Source organism: Pongo pygmaeus, chromosome 16 (assembly GCF_028885625.2).
Source record: "Pongo pygmaeus isolate AG05252 chromosome 16, NHGRI_mPonPyg2-v2.0_pri, whole genome shotgun sequence".
Classification (NCBI taxonomy): Eukaryota; Metazoa; Chordata; class Mammalia; order Primates; family Hominidae; genus Pongo; species Pongo pygmaeus.
In genome coordinates this window covers 78,522,968-78,545,531 of record NC_072389.2, presented here as the reverse complement: position 1 = coordinate 78,545,531, position 22,564 = coordinate 78,522,968, and the positions used below count along the sequence as shown (strand labels likewise).

Genomic DNA, 22,564 nt, shown 5'->3' with positions numbered 1-22,564 from the left:
ATTCTATCACTCTGACATAACTACTGTTAACATTTTGTGGAATGTGCTTTTAGTCTTTTCTCGATACATAATTTTTAAACAAAATTGGGATCATACTGCTTCCTATAATTTGTGCAGTTTGTATTCTGTTTTATTTACAGAGAACATCAATTTGTAAGCATGCTCTTGTACTAGAAAAGAGTTTTCAAAAATGTTATTTTTTTAATAGCTGCATAATGTTTCAGCAAGTGAATTAACCATAATCTATTTAAACAAGCTCTATTTGAATAGTTTTTCCCAGCATTTTGCTACCGTAACATATACTTTGTTGAGCATCCTCGATATGAATTTTTGCCCTACCCAGGATTATTTTCTTAGAATAAATTTCTAGTGGTGGAATTCCTGAATGAAAGGGAGCAAACTCTTAACAGTTCTTTATCTTCCAGAAGGCTTGGCGAAGTCTCCCGTCTGTCAGAAATGTCTGAACGTTCATTTGGTGGCATTGGGCCATTTTACAAATATTTTTAAAAGCTCCCCCAATTTGATAGGCAAAAAATGGTATCTTAGTCTTATTTTAAGATTATTTAATCATTGATAAATTTGATTATGATATGCCTTATTATACCATAAGTTTTGGATGGGAAAAACAATCCTTGCAAATTTGGTTCTGTTTTATGGTTAGGATTTCTTCTAAGGTTTGACTGTTCAGAAGTTCCCTGTTATGAAAATAAGAAACTTGTTCAGTAGCTCTTGCTTACAAAGCGTTAATTGTGGAGAGTTTTTGGTTGTTGCTAATTATCATAGATATGGTTAATTTTATTCAGCAACAGTTTTCATAGGTAGGGAAAATGCCCACAATATTTTAGCCAAGACTATTATGGTTTGGTTTTGAAAAAACTCCCCTTGAAGTCTCCATGGCCTATTTCATTTCCTGTGTCTCAAATACAGCTTTCACTAACATTCTGCATACAGTCTTCTGCTCCTATTTTTGGAATTAAATTTAAATCAACAATCTAGATCTACCTGCTACTTTGCGCTCCACCAAAACAGAGCAAGACCTGGGTCTTGACTTATAGAAGCTTACAATTGAGTCAGATGGCTGCATGTATAACCAGATGAAGATGCCGGTAGTGCTAAACATTGTCATAGTGTGTAAAATGCTGGAAGGCTACTGAAGGGTGGGAGTTATACCGAGCATGAGGATTTGGGGTGGTTTCTTGTATTGAGTTTTGAAAGAGAAGACAGATGTTCCCAGAATGAATAAAAAAAATTTCCAGTCCCACATGCCCTTATAGAAACTTTCCACTCACCCATCCAAAGGTAGAGCCTATATCCCCACCCCTTGACCCTAAGTGAGCTTTTATGACTGCCTCTCTGAAGAGTAGAATGTGGTAGAAGTAATGCTGCCTGACTTCTGAGGCTAGGTCATAAAAAGAGATTTAGCTTCCTCCTTGCCGTAGCTCACTTGTGACATGTGTTTGGAGCCTCCATGTGAGAAGTCTGGCTACCCTGACTTCCTGAGCCACCATGCTGGAGAAACAGAAGAGAGGAAGAGAGATGGAGATTATTTCAGCCATAAGAACTTGACTGGTGATAGTTACTTGAGACATTCTGAGCAAGAAGCACCCTACTAAGGCCAGTCAACCCTCAAAACTATGAAAGTTTACTATAAAATAATTGTTGTTTAAAGCCACTAAGTTTTAGGGTTGTCATCCAACAATGCATACCTGGAGCAGCAGGTATGAGAAGAAAGGGCATTCCAGGCAGAGGGGACAGCCTGAGAATTTTTCCTTTGCAGCTTTCATTCTGTTTTATGTTTAAGTGTTCTCTCTATGTAGATGATGTCTGTAGCTATAACTGTGATCTTCCCCTCTCTCAAATTGATGCCCAGTATTCCTCTTTGCTTCCTAGAACGCTATGTCTGGAGATCCTACTCAAACTCAGTAGATCACAAAATGAGCTCAAAATGATCCCCTAGGCTGGGCATGGTGGCTCACACCTGTAATCTCAGCATTTTAGGAGGCCTAGGTGGGTGGATCACCTGAGGTCAGGAGTTCGAGACCAGCCTGGCCAACATGGTGAAACCCAGTCTCTACTAAAAGTACAAAAAATTAGCCGGGCATGGTGGCAGATGCCTGTAATCCCATCTACTTGGGAGGCTGAGGCAGGAGAATCGCTTGAACCTGGGAGGCGGAGTTTGCAGTGAGCCAAGGTCGTGCCATTGCCCTCCAGTCTGGGCAACAAGAGTGAAACTCAATCTCAAAAAAAACAAAACAAAAAAACAAAAAAAAAAACCCTAGAAACATGTATTACTTGTGTTCAGTGTTTTGTTAATGTCACCACCACAGTCCTAATTATCCAAGCTGTTAATCTTAGTGTTTTCACAGATTCTTCCCTCCACAAATTTCACATCCAATCCCTCTTACCTCTAGCAGTCCTTGTTCCACAATATTTTGCACCTGTTGTACCATCAACGTCCCCATGTTGTCATACCCTACTTCTATTCAAGTTTAGATCCCTCACTTGACCTACATGAGTAACCTCAAACTGGTCTTCAGCTTCCTCCATCCTCACATAGTTTTACCACAGAGCAACTCTGATCATGTCATCTTTAGCCCAAAAACCTCCAAGAGCCAACCCTCCTCACCAATTTCTTACCAAAACTATGGGTAAAGTAAGATGAGAAAAATAAACAAGGAGGCCATATGACTTCCAATCAGAGCAGATGATGAAATTATACTCAGGTGGAGAACAGGGAAGGTAGATGAAAAAGTGGAAGGCTTTCTGTATTTTCTGTGAGTCTCCACTACCCCAGTGTTGTGTCAACAAGCGTCCTACAGTCCTGTGATTCATTACCTGCCTAGTCACCCAGCTGATCCCTTTTCCATCTATATGGCCCAAATCAGAGTAGAACTGGAGAAGTGCTGGGGAGAGCAGGGAACCAGCCTTGGATGGTGGCTGAAAGCCAGGGACTGGGGAATGGTTAGCTATGTGTACCCATGGGCCTGGCCCAGTCGTTGGAATAAGATCAGTGCCAAGGAAGTAGCATAGGGTGGAGCAGGGAGATGGAGGGTGCAGGGAGTCAATGAAATTTCATGAAGCAATGAGATTGAGTAAGAGTTATTGCCTAGTGGGTCAAGCTTGGCAGGGAATTTTTAAAAGCTCTTCCCCTTCTTTTATAAAGTGGACTCTACAAAGCACCTGATTTCATTCTTATTCTTTCTTGGATGAAAGGACCAAGTGATAGGCATCAGTGGAGCAGACAGAGGTCGAGACAAGAGGAAGGGCAGCAAAGTACCAGGAGGAGATCTGACTGGCAGGCTGGCTGAGCATTCCAACCTCTAAGATCAATCATTAGTCCCAAAGTTCTGGCATCTTCAACAACGTGATGAAATAAAAGAGATCTGCCTGTCTAGGGTGAGTAGGTCCTAGAGAGTTCTAATATGAAAGCTCAATATGACTGGATCAGATAGTGTGAGACAGGGAGAGCTTGCAAAAGACCCTCTGTCAGACCATGACAAAGGCTGTCCTAAAAAGTGCCAAGCCTGGGGAGCTCGAGGTTGGCAAGGCATACCCAGATGGTAATGAAGGCTTCCCAAAGACCTTTGGCTGTGATGACTACTGGCTCCCTCCAGGGGCTCTTATGCCTGCATTGCCAGCCGGGTTCAGCTGTAGGAGAAACTTGCTGTGGGAGCTGAGGCCACAGTGAAACAAGCAGCCATGGTGTTCATGTACAAATGCCAGCCTGTGCCAGGAACCCAGCCTGGGACTGGGTGGGGTAGGATAGCTATTTCAATCATTTAGCATCCACCAGCAGCCACTAGCTAAGTCCCTACTGTGTGACATCCTACACTAGGCTAGGGAAAAAAATGGAGAAAAAAGCAATCCCTGGCTTCAAGGAATTCAGTTTATTAGAGGAGACAGTGTTGGGAACAGGCCCCCCGAATCTGGCCACAAACTGGCCCAAAAACTGGCCATAAACAAAATCTCTGCAGCACTGTGACATGTTCGTGATGGCCATGACGTCCACGCTGGAAGGCTGTGGGTTTACCAGAATGAGGGCAAGAAACACCTGGCCCACTCAGGGCAGAAAACCGCTTAAAGGCGTTCTTAAACCACAAACAATAGCATGAGCAATCTGTGCCTTAAGGACATGCTCCTGCTGCAGAAAACTAGCCAAACCCATCCCTTTATTTCAGCCCATCCCTTTATTTCCTGTAAGGAATACTTTTAGTTAATCTATAATCTACAGAAACAATGCTTATCACTGGCTTGCTGTCAGTAAATATGTGGGTAAATCTCTGTTCAAGGCTCTCAGCTCTGAAGGCTGTGAGACCCCTGAATTCCCACTCCACACCTCTATATTTCTGTGTGTGTCTTTAATTCCTCTAGTGCTGCTGGGTTAGGGTCTCCACAACTGAGCTGGTCTCGGCAAGACAGACCAACAGAAGGTGATTTCAGTGCAGTATGGGGCAGGCAGGAAAGCACCAGGTAGGACATCAAACTCTGACCTGGGCATCAGTGAAATCTTCCTGGAGAGAATCTTAATAATTCTTTGAACATGGGAAACTGTCTGAATTCCCCAAATCCAAGCCAGAAAGATCTCCGCACAGAAATTTGGTGCAAAAGAGTCGGCATGGTCTTTTGAATCTCAGGAGTTTAGGATATCTGGGCATTTCGGGTAGCAGCTCACCCCAGCATCGTAGATCAGAAGGTCTCAGAGTAGCTACACCATTGCATGTCTCTGGTTAAATGGCCTTCCCTGGATGATATATCCTTCCTCTGGTGGGCATGATCAGCTACAACTCACAGCCACTGGGCATCTGATTACCAAGGTGCCTGGCTCACAAGCGCATGGGTCAACAGTACTCTCATCATCCATCCCCAGAAACCTAGGGGCAGCCACTGGGTTGAGACCAGAAGCAGACAAAGGCAGGCACTAGTGAAACCCCCCACTGTCTATTCTGCACACACCAGCACAGCCTCTTTCTAACTCCTTCCCAGCTCCCCTCCCTGCCCAAAGGAAGAATAGGTGCTAATCTGACAGTTCAGAGTCCAGAATATTCACTGGGCCACATTTTACTGGTAAACCACCAGGTCACTGTACATTAAAGGCAACACCTTTTCTCCTCTATCCCGCTTTGGTCCTAGGAAGGTCTTGGTCTTTGGGGCTTCCTGTGCTTTTGCTTCCTTCCTGTATGTGGTGAGCAGACCCAGGTTGTGCTGCCACCTCAGTGCGGGCCTGGCCATGCCTCTCTGTTCTTGGATACGTAGTCAGTAAGTAAGTTCAGTTGGGGTCTGCCCTCTCCATAGCACGTATACTTATGAGTGCTGCCACCAGATTTAGCTTCAAGAGGAGGGAAAGTGGGGAACCAGCCACCCGATACAGTCGTTCTTTCTCCAGCTTTTGCATTGACATTTCAGCTACCAATAAGGCTAGCAAAAAAAAAAAAAAAAAAAAAGACATTTTTAATTTATATCCTGTTATTCCTCCTTATATGAGATGCCAAGGGGTGCTGAATGATTGGCAGGACAAAGTTTTAGCCTTCCTGGGTCCCTAGCGGTAATGCCATCATACTATTTATAATTCCACTGAAACCCTAACCCAAGCCTCTAACCGTCTCCTGCAAAGGGAAAGCAGAGCCTTCTGCTTATAGGCATATTGAACTGAAGCCCAAAATCCTTGGGATCCTCCTAGGCATATTGGCTGAACTTCAGGAAACAGCAGTGAGCAGACAGGCCACTCAGGGCTTGGAGTGAAAGTACTAGCCTTTCCCCAGCTCTCCAGAGGGAGTTGGCTGCCAGGTGCTCAGCCTCGCCTTGATGGTGATGCATTGTGGCATGAGTCTGGTGAAGTATTCAGCTGGAAGATCTGGCCAACTGGTTCCCAGGGATGAGTGTGTTGTGGGAGGGGGATGGAGGAGAGGAAATCATGTGGGTCTTCCTTGGAATTATCTCTGTGGGGCTCTTATGCCTGGATGAATCTTGGCCAAAAGGGCCATGATAGGCTGAATAATGGCCACCAAAGATGTCCTTGCCTTATCCCTGGAACCTGTGAATATATTAAATTTGCATGGCAAGGAGACTTTACAGATGCATTTAAGGTTATAGATCTTAAGATGGGCCAGGCGCGGTGGTTCACGCCTATAATCCCAGCACTTTGGGAGGCCAAGGCTGGTGGATTACCTGAGGCCAGGAGTTCAAGACCAGCCTGGCCAATATGGCGAAACCCCACTTCTACTGAAATTACAAAAATTAGTGGGGCGTGGTTGTGGGTGCCCGTAATCCCAGGTACTCGGGAGGCTGAGGCATGAGAATTGCTTGAACCCGGGAGGTGGAAGTTGCAGTGAGCTGAGATCCTGCTGTTGCACTCCAGCCTGGGTGACAGCTCTGTCTCAAAAAAAAAAAAAAAAAAAAAAGATGGGAAGATTATCCTGGATTAGCCAGGTAGGCTCAGTGTAATCACATGAACCCTTAAAAGTGGAAGAATTGGCCAGGCACGGTGGCTCACACCTGTAATCCCAGCACTTTGGGAGGTCAACGCAGGCAGATTACTTGAGGCCAGGAGTTCAAGACCAGCCTGGCCAATATGGTGAAACCCCATCTCTACTAAAAATACAAAAATTAGCAGGGGGTGGTGGTTGTGGGCACCTGTAATCCCAGCTACTTGGGAGGTGGAGGCAAGGAGAATTGCTTGAACCTGGGAGGTGGAGGTTGTAGTAAGCCGAGATTGAGATCGCGCCACTGTACTCCAGCCTGAACGACAGAGCGAGACTCCGTCTGAAAAAAAAAAAAAAAAAAGTAGAAGAATCTTTCCTAGTTGAAGAGAGAGATACAGCAGAAGAGAAGACAGGAAAAGTAAAGCACAAGAAGGACTTGACCCTCTATTGCTGGCTTCAAAGATAAGGAGAAGGTGAAGGAATGTGGATGGCTTCTAAAAGCTGAGAATGACCCGGGGCCAATAGCCACCAAGGAAATAAGGACCCCAGTGCTACAACCGCATACAACTGGACCCTGCCAGCAACCTTCATGAACCTGTAAATGGTCCTCCTCCAATAAGGAAAACAGCCCGCTGACACCTTGTAGTGGTCATGTCAAACTCCAGACCTGCAAACTGTGAAATAATAAATGGGTGTTTTTTTTAAGCTCTCACATTTGTGGTAATTCGTCCTGGCAGCAATAACAAATTCATACAGAGGTAGAAGGCCAAGAGGTATTACTGAATCAGTCAATGACCTTGGTCCTGGGGTGCTCTTGGCCATCTGTATTTTCTTAAGTGGCTGGTGAGATTCCTAAAACAAATTGTGATTCTCACAGGAATGTCCTGCTAGTCTCTTGGGGCTCTGATTCTGAACAGGGAACTAACTCTGCTTCTTGCCCACCTACTGTGGTCATGGATGATATCCTCTGACAGTCCTGGTCCCATTACCTACAGATGGCTTTCTCAGGAGACCCCATAGTTGCCCTGAGGCCTTCTGAGAAGAAAGAGTAGCCCATGAGCAGGGAATAACTATACCTGGTGCAGTCAGGGATGGCATGCTCTGTGTCCCAAAGGAGAGGATTGTGGAAATCAGGGATACCATCTCATCTTTGAGGGTGTGGTTCTAGATGTTAGGACAGAGCTATTAGCTGAGAAGTCTTTGAGTCTGGAGACTGGGTCAGATAGAATTATGTCAACACTAAACTGTGGGATTAGCCAAGGACAGGCCTAACACTTCCTGAGGGGCCAGCTGGGGACACTGCTTGGGAACTAGCTATCTAGAAGATGACCCTTCTCAGGTAGGATCCAATTAGCCAGGAAGATGTTGGTGCAGCTGAGTTTTTGCCTGTGTTTGTCTCAATTGGCTCACTCTCTTTTTAAAAGAGAAGCAGATTCACTTTACAAACCACCTGGCATTGCTCACGCACCTCTCATTAGCCTACCCAGAAGAGGGGAGACAAGGCAAAACCCAGACTTCTCCAACTTGACCAAGTTGTCCAGGTGGCAGAAATGGCAACAATTTAGGAGATAAATCAAGGTTCTATGCCTTCACCAAGGCTTTCTGGCAAATAAACAGGGGAAAATCATGATTAGATTCTAGCCTTCCAACTTAAATGCTAAGATTCAAATAGTAACCAAACCAACAGGAAAAGGAGTCAAGGAGATTTCATGCATACCATTTTCGAGCAAATGGTAAACCCTAAGAGAACTGCTCTCCATTAAAGATAGGCAGAAAAAAACTCAGCATGAAACCTATGCAAAAAAGCATCTACAAAAAAGAACATAGTAGACAAAAGACGGATGAACAGAATCCTTCTGAAGTTTTACTCTAGGAAACAGAAGAATGACAAAATCTTGGACTGGTGAGGGGCTGGAGCCCGGCCCTTTTATGCTCTGCTGGTGGTGACATAAATTGGCCCAGCCTTTCTGCAGTCCACTGGGCTGGCAGGAATGAACATTTTAAATGAGTGTACCTTTGACCCAGTGATCTCACTTCTTGTAATTTACCCCTGGACAATCATTGCCAAAACAAATGGAGATCTAAAGACAAGTCTTTCCATCTCAGCCTTGTTTATAACAGTGAAAAGTGGATGGTTATCAATAAGGTTAAATCATTGGTTTAAAAAATATAAAGAAATTAAGGCACTTCCCTATAGACAATATATAAATGATGATGTAGATTTGATGACATGAAAATTTGCCTATGACACATATAATTGAGTGCAAAAAAGGGATAACAGAACAGCATGATCCCATTTGTATAATATTTTAATAGGTGCACGTGGAGGGATGTCTGGCAGGATGTTCACCCTAACAGCTGAATTTTACTTTGTTCTTTGTACATTTCTGTATGATCACAATATTTATAATAAGCCTAAATCTTTAAAAGAATAAAGCTATTTTCAAAATAAGAAGGATGTAATAGAAGTCTGCTCAGTCTACCAGTTGTGACAGGATCTACAGTTGACAAGTTGGAAATTGCCAGTTACTGTGGGGTATTATAAAGAATAACATAAGCGTGTGTTAAATATTTTAACTTAAAATATATAAATGAATGTCCATTCACTATCTGTTGATATAGGGATAAGATTTTTTTTTTATGTTTCATAAACCTAATCCGAATGAAGAACCCTTCTAGATTTTCCCCATAATACCTGCTTATATTTAATCTGATACTGATTATTTTTAACTAAAAATTTTTTTTAGAGATGAGGCCTTACTCTGTCACCCAGGTTGGCATGCTGTGGTGCAATCATATCTCACTGCAGCCTTAAACTTCTGGGGTCAAGGGTCCTTCTACCTTGGCCTCCCAAATTGCTGGGATTATAGGCGTAAGACACGGCACCCAGCCCTAATCTGATACTGACTTTTTAATCACCTTTATCAAGTCAATACTCATTCTGAATACTCCCTCCTCCTTGCTTACTTCTAGATTAAGAATGGAAAAGTTGGCCGGGCGCAGTGGCTCATGCCTGTAATCCCAGCACTTTGGGAGGCTGAGGCAGGCAGATCACAAGGTCAGGAGTTCGAGACCAGCCTGGCCAATATGGTGAAACACCGCCTCTACTAAAAATACAAAAATTAGCTGGGCTTGGTGGCAGGCGCCTGTAATCCCAGCTACTTAGGAGGCTGAGGCAGGAGAATTGTTTGAACCCAGGAGGCGGAGGTTGCATTGAGCAGAGACCGTGCCATTGCACTCCAGCCTGGGCAACAGAGCAAGACTCCATATATAAAAAAAAAAAAAAAAAAAGGAAAAGTTGAAAACCTGCTTTTCTAACCTTCTCTTTAGCAGGAATGGCCAGGTGGTAAAATTCTTAACAAGGCATTAGCCATCTATCTACTAAGGGTTTCTGGGATAGCTTTAGCTTGCAGCTTTACATTCACCCATCCAGTCAGCTACTAACACTTTGTTCCTTCCCTCCTATTCTATCTTCTCTACTCCTATCCTTCTAACGCTGAACCTGCCTTCCCACTGAACATTGGCCTTGGCTGGACATCACTGCAGATCTGTGGGACTCTTCCACTCCTCTGCATTAATTAGAAGCTGTCACGGCATCTGCTGTAGCTCACATGCATGACTGCTGCTACTCCTGGATGCTGCCACCTCTGCCATGCCTTGTTGTCACCATCATCCACACCAGTACCAATACCCCAGGCCCCATAGTGTCAAGGCGGTATAGTGGTCTATAGCAAAATGAGCAAGAGGTACAGTATCTGTACTCCTTGAAATGTTATGTTCTATTGGAAGAACCCCAAATGAAAGCTGTGTATACCCCTTAGTGTCCCTGAATTTTCAGTGAAAGAGCACTTTCCGTTCTAATTCACACTCTCTTGCTGTGCCCTGAGCCACAGGAGACTGGCTGGAGCAGGTCTGAGGGATGGACACTCAGCTATATATGGAATTACACCTCACTTGAAAACCAAGGTTCCATCAGTGGGACAGCTTGGTATCTGGACTCTTGTGTGAGTGAGTTTTCTACTAGCAGGCTCCTACCCCTCATGCCAACAGATCCCTCCGAGTTCTCTAGACATGGTTACATTTTGTTGGTGAACACACTTGAACTCAAACTGGGTCTTCCACTGCAGACTTTTTGGGAAAGGAGAAGGAAGCAGGGAAAGATTCTTAAATATGTTGACTTTTAAACAAATCTGATTTTATGATTATAAAATTAATACATACTTTTTATAAAAAATGTGTAAAGTACATAGAGAAAAAAGACCCAGTGAAGAAAACAAAACTCACCTGCAATCCCACTACTTAGAAAGAATCACAAATAGGCGGGGCATGGTGGCTCACGCCTATAATCTCAGCACTTTGGGAGGTCAAGGCAGGCAGATCACTTGAGGCCAGGTGTTCAACACTAGCCTGGCCAACATGGCAAAGCCCCATCTTTACTAAAAATACAAAAATAAGCCAGGTGTGGTGGCATGCACCTGTAATCCCAGCTACTCTGGAGGCTGAGGAAGGAGAATTGTTTGAGCCTGGGAGGTGGAGGTGTCAGTCAGCCGAGATTGCACCACTGCACTCCAGCCTGGGCAAAGAGCAAGACCCTGTCTCAAAAAAGAAATAAATAATCACAAATAATGTTTTGATGGTTTTTAACTCCTCCATTGTTTTATATTGTTAAGATTACACTTAATATAATTTTATAGCTTGATTTTTAATGACCTATCATGATGTCAGAAGCCATCTCCCTTGATACTAAAAAGTATTTATAAGCAAATTTTTGTTTTATTTAGATAGGGTCTCGTTCCATCACCCAGGCTGGAGTGCAATGGTATCACAGCTCACTGCAGCCTCAACCTCCCTGACTCAAGTGATCCTCCCACCTCAGCTTCCTGAGTAGCTGGGACTACAGGTATGTGCCACCACACTTGGCTAATTTAAAATGTTTTTGTAGAGACATGGTCTCACTATGTTGCCTAGGCCGATTTGAACTCCTGGGCTCAGGCGATTCTTTAATCTCAGCCTCCCAAAGTGCTGGATTATAGGCATGAGCCACCATACCTAGGCCTATATGCAAACTTTTAACAGTTATATAATGCCCAACGTTATGTGTATTGGGGTGTTTTGGTAGAAAATCACAAAAATCCACTCAAGTGAGTGTAAATTTTTTTTTTTAAATGAAGGAAATTTGTTATGGGATCAGGGTTGTTTCCTGGAAACTAAAGGAAGAGACACAGCCAGACCTCAGATCTAGATTATGAATAGAGACTAGAATAGGGGGTAGGAAGCCAACAGCACCCCTTCCCTCCAACTTGCATCTGTTTCCTTGTTTCCTTCTCTGTTTTGGTATATGGTCTTTTGCAGAAAACATGGCCATTGACCACTCCTGAGTTTACTTGTCCGGGAAGCCCAGGGAGAAGCTGATCTCTTTTAGTTCTAGTTTCAAATATTTGGGAAGATGTCTTAATTGACTGACCCGGTTTTGATCAGGTGCTGATCCATTCAGCAGTGGGGAAGATGACCAGAGTCATACAGTAGGAACTTGTCTGCTCCTATTGAAATGTAAACAGTGGCAGTATGAGGGGTTAAAGGAGAGGGAGCTCCCAGAACACTGGGAATCAGTGGAGTATGGTCAGGCAACCTATGTGCTATCCCAGAGTTTACCAAACTATTTCCCGATCGTTTTGATCAGTGCTTGCAAGTAGATACTGGGTTGGGGGTGAGAGTTGATGTGTTGCCTCACCCCGCTACCCATGAGCATACAGGTCCCAGCTCCTACTCAGCCAAGGTACCAACTTGTACTTACGGATGGGTATTAATGGAACCGACAGCGAACTCTTCTAGGTTATCAAAGACTGTTGCTGGACATCTCTAGACCCAAACAGGGAACTTTCCATATGCAGCTCTCCCCTCAGGAAAAAGCTTCAACTTGAACATAATATGAGAAGCCTCTCATTCAGTAGAATTAATGACTGGTAAATTTTAACAAAGGAGAGGAAATACTTCTTTCTATCCTGAATAACCCAGTCTGTGGCAGGGGGTAATTTGTATCGGAAATAAGGCTTGAATTTCCAAAGGAGTTGGATGGTTTTATGATCGTTAATAACATTCACAGTTATGCATGCGTGGATTTCATATTTCATGGTGTGAGCTGATTGCCTGGAGGGGTCAGGAAGGCATATTTTCCAGAATTATATGAGTGGGTAGGTCCATTGTCAGAGACTGTTATCTTCTTCTAAAGCATTAATTGTTGGTCATTGACTCGATGAAACTATCAGAAATGAAACAAAACCAAGCCCTGTGTATTTATGAGCTTCTAGGGCTCGTTTCTGAGGTCTCACCGGCATAACAGTGAGCCTTAGGGGATGCTGTAGTTCACTGGTCCTAGCTCAACGCTGGGAGGAGGTAGGAACTGTTATTGGTTCCCTACTGATTTGCATGGATTGAGATGTAGGGGAGTTTCCTGCCTCACATAGGAAGGAATCTCTCCCAGACACCTCCCGTCAGAACTCCCTTCAGGCTCCAGTGCAAGGAGTGGATCATGCATCCCTGTCCTTGTACATGGGAGGCTGGCAAATGCAGCTTTCAGGTTCCCTCCTCAACACCCTCCTGTAGTAGAGGCTGATTGGTCAGCAAGAAAGCCTTGCTGTTGGGTGGGCAGCCATGAGTGTCTCCTACCCCACTGGGCACAAAGCCCTGGTGCTAGGCATCGTCATGGGACACAAAACAAGTATAAGTTACAGTTTCCACCCTCAAGGAGCTCAGTATCTTCAAGTACAACTGAAATAATGGTACTGATGAAGTCAGAAAAGAAACAAGGATGAAGAGACCAGTATGTGCTGGAATAGTCTGAACAGACTTTTGGCAGAGGTAGGGACAGAGCAGGAACCTTGAATGGATGATGGAATTTTTGTTTATTTATTTATTTATTTTTAATTTAATGGTTTTGTTTTTGTTTTGGTTTTGGTTTGGTTTGGTTTTTTTGAGATAGTTTCGCTCTTGTTGCCCAGGCTGGAGTGCAATGGCACAATCTCAGCTCACTGCAACCTCCATCTCCTAGGTTCAAGAGATTCTCCTGCCTCAGCCACCTGAGTAGCTGGGACTACAGGTGTGTGCCACCATGCCCAGCTAATTTTTGTATTTTTAGTAGAGACAGGGTTTTGCCATGCTGGCCAGGCTTGTCTCGAACTCCTGACCTCAGGTAATCCTCCCGCCTCGGCCTCCCAAAGTGCTAGGATTACAGGCGTGAGCCACCGTGCCTGGCTGGATGATGAAATTTTTAAAATGAAGGGAGAGAGTGGAGGACATTCCAAGCTGGGGAATCATACACAGGCTAAGACAATGAAGCAGATAGACAAGACTGCCACACCGCTGGGTGGGGGTCACCTGGATGCACAGAAGGGTCTCCCTAAACCAGGAGGCTCTAGGCCTCTGGGCCCCAAATGGTTGGCAGAGAATTTGAACTCAGCGCAGAGGTCTTCATGTCCCATTGAAGGTTTTTGAGCAAAGTGCCAGCTAGCCCAAGGCAGGACTGTTTTAGGGAGATGAATCTGTAGTATGGTGTAGGGGGTAGAAGAAAGAGAGCCATAAGGAAACAGGTTAGGAGGCTGTTGAAGTGAATCAGATATGAGGGGGACAAGAAAGGCCTGTGTTATGTCTAGGGTTCCAAATGAGAACAGTTTTCTGGGTAGGGAAAGGGGTAGGAAATTCAGTGAAGGACTGATAGGGCTGCTTATTCAGGAGGCCTGAGCCTGGGAGGATCAGCCTTTGGGAGGAGACAAGCAGACCCCGATCTGCATCCTCAAACTTATAACAGTCCTGTGGGTCCAGAGAAATCTGTAGCTCAGCAGAGCTGCCCTGAGATCCTGGACCTTGGGGACAGCCTTAGGCTGGCAACAGAGGGTGACACCTATGCTGCTCAAAACCCAGGGTCCTTGAGGAAGATTCCACACCACACCTCCCTGGAGTGTAAGTGATGAGGCCATTTAAATTCTGCAGGACCTGAGGTGAGGCTGAGCTTCCTGGAGGATGGATCACCAGGGACTCAGATGAGGGAAGTGAATCAGGACTGGATGACCATCAGACAGGGCAGTGGCCTTGGAATCTGAAAGGAAAGGACAGGTCCAGTAGGCAGCTTGAAATTCCACCTTCCAGACAAATACTGGGGCAGAGCACAGATGTGCAGCTTCTCCAGGGAAAATCATTCATCAGGAGTCATGTAGACCCTGCAACAGCATCCAGAAGAGACCCTAAGGGTGAGCTGATTCAACTCCTTCATTATATAGAAAGGAAAACGAGGCCCAGAGAGTAGGATGGACTTGCCAAAGATCAAAGAGTGAGTCCTACTACCCACCCTAGTGCTTTACCAGAAGGGAGATTCTGGGCAAAACACCCAGAAAGCAATAAGTCTCCCTACTGTCTTTCCAGTTCTTCACCTGCAGTGTGGATTCTGGAAGACTGAACCTGCGTTTATCAGCTCAGAACTCCCTTTGCCAAGAGACTTGTTGGTCCCAGTAGGGTAAGCAATTGACCTCTCTTCTGCAGATGAATCTCATGTTGCTCTGGGTAGCATTTCTCCTCTCCCCCAGGGAACACCACCTCCTCCTCCCACTTGGCATCTGCCAGGGCTCTACCCTGGGGCAGCTGGCATCAGGCTTCCCTGGGCCCACAGAGGGCTACAGCTGTGCTGAAAGGGTAGTGACCAGGTCCCTGACCTATGAGCCCTCTGGAATATCTTCCCTTGGTTCCCCTTGAGGAACCAAGACAGGTTCTCAGCGCTGAGGGGATCTGTGACTCTACAGAGACTGCCCCTGGAGGCACAGGCGGCCTGTCCTTGCTGATCACTGGAGAGCTGGGGCTCAGAGACACCCCTTGGATACCATGGCTCACAACAACACCCAGAGCTGCTGTGCTGGACCTTAACGTAATGTATTCATAAACCATGGGTTTTAATAATAAAGACCAGGAAATTGGAGCACTGTCTTTCAACCCTGGCTGCATGTTATAAATTACCTAAATTTTTAAAAATTTGTATTTATTTTTATTAATACATAATATTTTTACATATTTATGGGATACATGTGATATTTTGTTACATGCGTAGAATGTGTAATGATCAAGTCAGAGTATTAAGGATATCCATCACTTCAAACATTTATCATTTCTGTGTGTTGGGAACATTTCAAGTCTTCTCTTTCAGCTATTTTGAAATATGTAATACATTGTTGTTAACTACAGTCACCCTATTCTACTATCAAACATTAGAGCTTATTCCTTCTTTTTTTTCTCTTAAGAAATTCACAGTCTAAGAACTTATTCCTTCTATCTAACTGTATATTTGTATCTATTAACAAACCTCTCTTCATCTCCCACACCCACATCCTTCCCAGCCTCTAGTAACTATCATTCTACTCTCTACTGCCATAAGATCAACCTATTTTTTTTTTAGCTCTCACATATGAGTGATTACGTGTGATATTTGTCTTACTGTGTGACAAATATCACTTAACATAAAGATCTCCAGATCCATCCATGTTGCCACAAGTGACATGGCTTCATTCTTTTTTTTTTTTTTTGAGATGGAGTCTCACTCTGTTGCCCAGGCTGGAGTGCAATGCCGCCATCTCAGCTCCCTGCAACTTCTGCCTCCTGGGTTCAAGCGATTCTCCTACCTCAACTTCTGGAATAGCTGGGATTACAGGGGCCCGCCACCACACCTGGCTAATTTTTGTATTTTTGGTAGAGATGGGGTTTCACCACATTGGCCAGGCTGGTCTTGAACTCCTGACCTCAGGTGATCCACCCACCTCAGCCTCCCAAAGTGCTGGGATTACAGGTATGAGCCACCGCACCCGGCCGGCTTCATTCTTTTTTATGGCCAAATAGTATTTGATTGAGGATCCAAATTCTTAGAGGAAGGGCTTTTGGCTTTTTCCTATTCAGCATAATGTTAGCTGTAGGTTTGTCATATATGGCCTTTATTGTATTAAGGTATGTTCCTTCTATGCCTAGTTTGTTGAGAGTTTTTATCATGAACAGATGTTGAATTTCATCAAATATTTTTTCTGCATCCACTGAGAAGGCCATATGGTTTTTGTCTGTTATTCTGCTGATGTGATGTATCACATTTATTGATTTGTGTATGCTGGACCATTATTTTATCCCTGGGATAAATCCCACTTGATCATGGTGTATTACCTTTTCCTGTGCTGTTGGATTTGTTTTGCCAGTATTATTTTTTTTTTTTTGAGAATTTTTGCATCTATGTTCATCAGGAATATTGGCCTCTAGTTTTCTTTTTTCAATGTGTCATTATCTGGTTCTGGTATCAGGGTAATGCAGGCCTCAATAAATGAGTTAGAATTTCCTCCTCATTTTTGGGGAATACTTCAAGGAGATTGATGTTAATTCTTTGAGTTTGGTGGAATTTGGCAGTGAAACCATTACGTCCTGGGCTTTTCTTTGTTGAGAGACTTTTTATTACTGATTCAATGTTGTTTCTCATTATTGGTCTGTTCAGATTTTCTATTTCTTCCTTATTAAATCTTGGTACATTGTATGTATCCAGGAATTTATCCATTTCCTCCAGGTTTTTCATTTGTTAACATACAGTTGTTCGTAGTTGTCTCTGATGATCTTTCATATTTCTGTGGTGTAGTTGTGATGTCTCCCGTTTCATTTTTTATTTTATTTGGGTCTTCATTTTTTTCTTGGTTAGTTTAGCTAGCAGTTTATCAATTTTATCTTTTTTAAAAAACAATTTTTTTGACCCTTTGTATTTTTTTTAGTCTTTCTTTAATTCTGCTCTGATCTTTGTCATTTCCTTCCTTCTACTAATTTTGAGCTTGATTTAGTCTTGCTTTTCTAGTTCCTTGAGGTGCACCTTTTGGTTATGTGAAATCTTTCTCATTTTTGGATATAGGTGTTTGTTGCTATAAACTTCCCTTATAGCACTGCTTTTGTTGTATCTCATTGGTTTTGGTGTGTTGTGTTTCAATGTTCATTTGTTTCTAGACATTTTTATATTTCCTTCTTAATTTCTTCATTGACCCTGTGGTCATTCAGGAGCATGTGGTTTAATTTCCATTTATTTGTACAGTTTCCCAAGTTCCTCTTGTTATTGATTTCTAGTTTTATTCCAGTATGGACTGAGAGGATACTTGATATGATTTCAATTTAAAAAAATATTTTGACACTTGTTTTGTGGCCTAATATATGGTCTATCCTGGAGAATGTTCTGTGTGGTACTGATAAGAATGTGTATTCTGTAGCTGTTGAATGAAATGTTCTGCAAAGGTGTGTTAGGCCTATTTTGTTTAAAGTGAAGTTTAAATCCAATGTTGCTTTGTTGCTTTTCTTTCTAGATGATCTATCTACTGCTAAGAGTGGGATGTTGACATCCCCAACTATGATTGTATTGGAGTCTAGCTTTCCCTGCAGAACTAATAATATTTGTTTTATATAGCTGAGTGCTCTGCACTGGACACATATACATTTAGAATTGTTATATCCTATGGCTGAATTGATCCCTTTATCATTATATAATGACATTCTTTGTCTTTTTTTTAAGAACTGTTTTTGACTTAAAGCCTGTTTTATCTGATGTAAGTATAGCTATTCCTTCTTGCTTTTGGCTTCTGTTTGCATGGAATTTTTTCCCCCATCCATTTACTTTCAGTCTATATGTATCTTTACAGGCAAAGTGAGTTTCTTGTAGGCAGGATATAGTAGGATTATGTTTTTTAATCCATTCAGCTAGTCTAAACCTCTTAAGTAGAAAATTAGTCCATTTACATTCAAGGTTATTATTGATATGTGAGGGCTTATTCTTGTCATTATGTTAATTGTTTCCTTGTTTTATATATCCTTTTCTTTATTTTTCTTCTTTTATTACTTATCATTGGTTTGGTGGTTTTCTATAGTGGTAACATTTGAGTCCTTTCTCTTTCTCACTTGTGTTTTCTCTACTAGTGAGTTTTATACTTTTGTATGATTTTATGATAGTAGATATTATGGTTTTACTTTCAGGTGTAGGATTCCCTTAAGCATTTCTTGTAGGACTGATTGTTGTGGTGATGAATTTCATCAGTTTTTGCTTGCTGGGTAAGTCTCAATTTCTCCTTTATTTATGAAGGATAACTGTTGGGTATAGTATTTTTGGCTGATAGTTTTTTCTCTTTTTTTAGTACTTTGAATATATCATCCCATTCTCTCATGGCCTGTAAGGTTTCTGCTGAGAAATCCACTGTTGGTTTGATGAGGATTCTCTTATATGTCACTAGAAGCTTTTCTCTTGCTGCTTTTAGAATTCTCTTTGTCTTTGCCTTTTTTTTTTTTTAAGATAAGATCTCACTCTGTCATCCAGGCTGGAGTGCAATGGCATGATCACCACTCACTGCAACCTTGACCTCCCTGGGCTCAAGTGATCCTCCCACCTCAGCTTCCTGAGTAGCTGGGACTACAGGCATGTGCCATCATGCCTGGTTAATTTTTCATATATTTTGTAGAGATGGGGTTTTGTCATGTTTCCCAGGCTGGTCTCAAACTCCTGGGCTCAAGCAGTCTGCCCACCTTGACTTCCCAAAGTGCTACAATTACAGGCATGAGCCACTACACCTGGCTTTTTACTTTTGACAGACTATAATGTGCCTGGAAGACCTTTTTGGGTTATATCTATTTGGGGATAGCTGAGCTTCTTGTGTCTGGATGTCTAAATCTCTTACTACATTTGGGATGTTTTCAGCTATTATTTTGTTAAATAGATTTTCTATGCTATTAAACTTCTCTTCACCTTTTGGAACACCCAAAATTAGAATATTTTGTCATTTTATGATGTCCCATGTGTCATGTAGGTGTTCTTAATTTTTTTATTCTTTATTTTTTTCTTGTCTAGCTAAGGTATTTCAAAAGGCATGTCTTCAAGTTATGAAATTCTTTCTTCTGCTTGATTCTAGTCTATTGTTGAAGTTCTTGATTGTATTTTTTATTTCATTCATTGAATCTTCCAGTTCCAGGATTTCTCTTGGTTCTTTTTTGCATCTTTCTTTTCAGTGAATTTCTCATTCATACCCTGAATTGTTTTTCTTATTTTTTTATATTATATATCTGTGCTTTCTTATATTTCACTGAGCTTCTTTAATATCATTACCTTGAATTATTTTCCAGGCATTTCATAAATTTCTTTTCACTGGAACCTGTTGCTGGAGAATTACTGTGCTCCTTTGGAAGTGTCATATTCCCTTTTTCTTGTTTGTGTCCTTTCATTGATATCTCCATATGTGGTATAACAGTGACTTCTTCCAATTTCTTGGATTGGTTTTCTTTTTTCTTTTTCTTTTCTTTTCTTTTTTTTCCTTTTTTTTTTTTCTGAGATGGAGTCTCACTCTGTTGCCCAGGCTGGAAAGCAGTGGCACAATCTCAGCTCACTGCAACCTCTGCCTCCTGGGTTCAAGCGATTCTCCAGCCTTAACCTCCCAAGTAGCCGGGACTACAAGTGCGTGCCACTGTGTCTGGCTGATTTTTGTATTTTTGGTAGAGACTGGATTTCACCATGTTGGCCAGACTGGTCTCAAACTCCTGACTTCAGGTGATCCACTCACCTCTGTCTCCCAAAGTGCTGGTTTACAGGCATAAACCACCACACCTAGCCTTGGATTGGTTTTCTTAGGGGAAGACTTTTTAACAGGAAAAAGTCCTCCCCTACAGTGTTAGTTGAGTAATGCACTTTGGCTTTGATTCTGGGCGTGTGCAGTAGTGTAGTCTGTGTATGATGTCTTTGGTTGCAAACATCAGTGGTATCTGTGATTTTCTTAGTGGCTTAGGCTATGGCTGCTAGTGGTGGCTGTGGCGAAGTTTTGCTGGGGACAGAACACCAGATGGGCCAGTCCTCAGGCTCTAATGGTGGCAGCAGTGGCCTCAGAAGGTCTGTCTTTGGGCTTCCAGGTGGCATACATGAGCATTGGTGTTAGCAGGTCCAGGCAGGCTCACTCTTGGGCCTCCAGGAGGTTTGCTTGGGTGCTGGTAGTGTCAGTGGTGGACTGGGTAGGTGGGAGAGTCCTTGAGCCCCTGGGCCACATGCTTGGTGTGGGCAATGATAGTAGTGGTGGTGGAACAGCCTTTGGGCTCCAAGATGTCATTCACTGGTGTTAATGGTGGCTGGGAGGGCCAGTCCCCAGGCCCCTAGGTGGCATGTGTGGGTGGGTATCAGCAGTGGTGGTAGAGCAGGCTGGGTGGGCCCATCCTCAAGGCCCCCAGAAGGAGTGTCCAGATGCCAGCAATGGTGGACCAAATGGCATGCTTGGGTGCTGGTGGCAGGTTTTCTGGGCCTGTTGTTGGGCCCACTGGTGGTATGCATGTGCTCTGAGAACAACTGACAGGGTGGGGCAATACTCTGGCTCCTGGGCAGCATGCTCAGGGGCTGGAGGAGCAGTGCCAGGCAGGGCAGACCTGTTCCCAGGTCCTCTCAATGGTGTACATGGGCAAAGGCTTTGGTGGGCAGGACAGGGTGATCCCCAGGCCCTGGGCAGTGTGCTCAGGTGGTAGTGGCAGCAGCGGCAGTGGGCAGGGAAATCCTGTCCTCAGGACACATGCAAGTCCTTGGGGCCCCTGCTGCTAGGGAGGGGAGACAGAGTTGCTGTCTGTGGTAGCTACCCCAGACAGGTGGCTCTCAGGCTCTGGGGAGTGTGTATGTTCAGGTCCCTGCCTGTGGTGGCTGGCTGAGAGAAGCTATCCTCAGAGCACATGCAAGTGTGCTGTTGTGGTAAGGTTGCTGTCAGTGACAGTGGCCCCAGGCAGACAGGTTTCAAGCTCTGGGGCATGCACACTTCAGCAACCTTTGTCTAGGGGACAGCCTCCTCAGTGCACTGCTCTGCCCTCTCCCCAACATACAGGACAGAGTAGGGTAGAGTGCTGGGAACCCTGCTGTTCCACTGGGTCCACCTGCATCACACCACTGCAGCCCTCTGGGTGGATGCAGGGGGATGTCAGTGGGGCTCCAGGGATATGGACAGGCAGAGGCTGTTGGGCCCTGGGGAAGGGGATACAGTCTGGTAGGGGCTGAGCTCTCAAAATGGTACCATTCTGCAGCTGCTTGGGTCTTGGGGGTGATATGGTTTGGCTCTGTGTCCCCACCTAAAGCTCAACTTGAATTTTAATCCCTAAGTGTCAAGGAAAGGGGTGATTGGATTATGGGGGTGGTTACCCCCATGCTATTCTTATGATAGTAAATTCTCACAAGATCTGATAGTTTTATAAATGGTAGTTTTTCCTGTACTCACACACAAACACTCTCTCCTGCCACCTTGTGAAGAAAGTGCCTGCTTCTCCTTCCGCCATGACCGTAAGTTTCCTGAGGTTTCCCCACCCACGTGGAACTATGAGTCAATTAAACCTCTTTTCTTTATCAATTACCCAGTCTCAGGCAGTATTTTTACAGTAGTGTGAAAATGGACGAATACAGGCGTGTGGGACCCAGTGTGTACTTCTATCTGCAGCAGTGTTGTCATGTGGACTCCAGGGAGCTCCCTATACCAGTCTCAGGACCCACAGGTTGAAGGACTCTCCTATGGCTAGGACTGCAGGAGTCCACAGTAGGAAGGTGGACCACTGGAGATCTCTCATGTACCCTTCTTCCACACTGGAGAGTTTCTCCAGGCTCCTGGCCGATCCCAGCCAGGCTGTCTGCCTTACTTCCTTTTCCTTAGGCACCTCAGCTGTTTCCTGCCACTTCGATGCTGAATTCCAGAGTTCTCAGATGTTCTGTTCAAAGTGTTATTATCTAGTCATTATTTTGTTGGTTCTTTGTGGAGAAGAAGGGGTGTTCAGTGCCTCTTAATCAGCCATCTTGAAGCTCCTCCTCACCTAAAATTTTTTTTTTTAATTTCGATGCCTAGACCCTCCTCCCAGAGATTCTGGTTTCTTGAGTCTGGGATGTGGCCTAAGCCTTGGGATTTTAAAGACTGATATGCAGCCAAAAGCAAGAATCCCTGAATTAGAGAAATTGAGATAAACTCATTTTATATTGCAGGGAATCAAAATATGTCCTGTCATCATTTCATTTTGTATAGGTGCATCCAGCTTCATCTGCTGATTTTGATTTACTTTCTGGTTCCTTTTGTTAGGGGCATCCTTCCCATTTCTATTCACTCTCTCCCAATTCC

At 43.8% G+C, this 22,564-nt stretch overlaps 1 pseudogene; it reads left to right on the top strand.

Annotated features, from left to right (window-relative positions):
• The first annotated feature begins 3,493 nt into the window (after positions 1-3,493).
• The window catches only part of LOC129013866 (nucleophosmin-like), a 63,673-nt pseudogene continuing 44,602 nt past the window's right edge, over positions 3,494-22,564 (top strand).